Source organism: Furipterus horrens, unplaced genomic scaffold, assembly GCF_987537825.1.
Source record: "Furipterus horrens unplaced genomic scaffold, mFurHor1.1.pri manual_scaffold_6, whole genome shotgun sequence".
NCBI classification, from domain to species: Eukaryota; Metazoa; Chordata; class Mammalia; order Chiroptera; family Furipteridae; genus Furipterus; species Furipterus horrens.
Genome location: NW_028327176.1, coordinates 6342275 through 6345290, shown reverse-complemented (window position 1 = coordinate 6345290; position 3016 = coordinate 6342275).

Below are 3016 nucleotides of genomic sequence, written 5' to 3'. Positions count from 1 at the left end.
GCGCGGGACCCCTGTGTTCCCCTGCGCTCCGGGTGCCTCTGGCGTGCGCAGCCTCGCGTCCTGCAGTGGTGCTCTGGGGCTGGCCAGCTGTCCCGCAGCATTCCAGAGCGGCCACCGCTGACCGTGTCCTGTGGTCTCGCAAATCGTTCAGAGCCCAATCGGCCCTGGGCCGCGCGTGTTTCGGACTTTATTTCTAAAGTGTGCCTTTCTGAAGTCATCTTTTCACAAGGCATGGGGCTGGGGTGTAGCTTGTTTTGCTGGTAGATTATGGAAACTAAAGAAGTGGCATTGAGTACATTTGAAAAACAAACAAACAGAGAACAAAAACTCTCCTTTCATTCTTTCCATCCTACTCCACCACGGCCTAATGCCAAAAACGCCCTTGGTTCCAAATTGCCCAGTAACCCGTGAACAATAAAATAGAAATTATTTAGGTTACTAAAAAAGAATCCTTTCGATGACTAATTTGAAAGAGCGCTCATCTACCATGAGAGCTTCTGTGAGACCTGTCCTTGTCACCAACTAGCTGTGAGACCTGTCAGAGTCATTAACCTCGGGACCCCCTTGTCTTCTCTTAGTAAAAAGGCCACAGCACAAATATTCTGTAATCCTAAAACCAGGCTATATCATTAATGACATAACATGAACAGATAGTGAGACCTTTGATGACACATAATTTTGTTTTTATTATATGGATAAACCTTGATATTTAGAAAGTAACAGAATTATGTTATTCTCTGTGTAGCCATTTGAAGTTAATTAGGCAGTGATTCTTAATTACCTACATTAGTTTAGCCTGGTAAAATAAAATGAAAGTTTCTGTACACGGTCTTCCAATTCACCGTTAGTTACAGAAACCGAGTCAAATACAGTCATTCCTCTCCGTATCGCGGTTCACTTATCGCGGCCTCACTGTATCATGGGATTTTAAAAAATATTACATTTAATTATTTATCATGGATTTTTCACTATATCGCGGGATTTTGCAGTACTGTACAGTAAATACTAAAATAAATGTAAGGTTATCCCTTATACCTATCGCGGTGGGTCTAGAACGTAATACCAGTGATAAGTGAGGGAATACTGTATTCATACACTTGGTCAGTGACTATGGACTCATGACGCTTTAATTCATGGTAATATTTTCATCCCAGGCTAACAGTTTCCGGCTTTGGGAGAAGCCTGAATATTCTCTCTTGAAAGGAGAATGAGAGAAGCAAAAGGTCTCAGTCACATGTGCTCCGCCCACTCCCGCACAGCATGTGACATGGCGAGTCTTAAAAACCTTGACCAGGTGAGTAAATAGCTCTGATACCATGACATTCCTCTTCTTCACCTCTGACATCACCCATCTGCAAAAATCTCAGCCTGAACTTACCATCAGAGTAGCGAAATAGGCAGGAGTCTGATCCTTCTCATTAGACTGCAATGCTTGGCACTGCCTGGACTGGGATGTAGCGTTTCATGTCCTTCTCTCCACTGACTAGAGCAAAAGGACTTTAGGAACCACTCCGTTCTCCTCCCCACCTGACCCTATTTTCTAGTAGGAAAATCGAGTCTCTGAGAGGTCTAATGTTTTGTCCAAAGTCAAACGGCTACTGGTAGCAACCCTAGTACTAGAAACCAGGCTTTTGGATCCCAGTCCATTTCCAAAAAGTTTGATGAAGTAGAATTTAAAATTCTGGCAGTGGAAGTGAAAGAATTTCAAAAGATTAACCAAAAAAAAAAATATATATATATATATATATATATATATATATATATATATATATATATATAGAACACTTTTCCCCAATGGACCCAAAGCTCTTTGATGTAGGCAAAGCAATGGAAATGGACCTTGGCTCAATTTCCTTTGCAACTATGCGGACTTGGACTGCCCCTTTGTATTTGAGACCATGGTGCGTTATTCATGCAAACAGAATCTATTTGTTCTGAGACTTCGCAGATTTAAAAACAATGGTTAACGGCAAAATTAAGGGCGATGATGGCAGCATTTGGCAGAGACACCCTAAACAGCTGTCTCAGGTTAGACGTGGCAGGCGTGGCGTCCTCGCTGGAAATGAGCCCCAATGAGAGGCTAATACAATACAAGTGGGTCTTCTCCTTCACATCCAGCACTGGGCGGGCTCTGGTGTCCCTGCCAGTTAAGTTTTCAGACATTGCAGTGCGAGACACCTCTGTCACCATGAGGGGGACATCCATCTGAAGTTATTGTGTGTGTGTTCAATGGGCAAAACACTGTTTGCATGCTCTAAGGTGTCAGAACAGTTGGATGAGGGAGCCTGGAGGATTTCTTAAAATGGAAACCTCTGAAAATAGAAACTATTAACTGTGGCGCCACAGGGCCGGTATCGGGCACACGCTTAATAGGGGCCTGCTTCAAGCCTAGGCGCTACCCAGCCAGCACGTTATTAAATACGCAGAGCAGAATTTTTGAACAGACACCTGCCACAGACCCTTCTGAGGCCCCTGGCGCCCCCGGAGCTGCTCCTCTGGGGTGGGATTCGAACATGAGCATTACCGACATGCTCCCTGGGGGCTCTGATACAGGGAACTGCTGTAGAGCACGGAGACTCTTCTGTTTCTTTATTCAAAGCTGCTTATCCCCTTTAATGCTAAGACTTTAATAGGAGCTTAGATTAGACTGAAAACATGGTTTGAGGCCAGTTTGTGGCTAGCCGAGTTTTCCATGCTGAATTACTTTCGGCTTGCTTCGTAGGAAATAGGTAGCTAGCCACACTTTTGGGGCAAAGAGGAAGAACAGACTTCGTTTTTAGAAAAAAAAAAAAATCACCCTGGCAGCAATGGGGAAGGTAGGCAGCAGTGAGAAGAGAGAGTCAATAACTCAGAATTGGTTCTTAATGATTATGTCTCATCTTGTAACACTGCTGTGAAATCATCCGGAGGGAGGAAAACCTATGATGTGCGCTGTACACAAGAGAGGCTTCCCCTTCTGGCTCCACGCAGGGGCATCTCAGGGTGGGTTCCTCTTTCTCTGCTTGCTTGCCCCTGT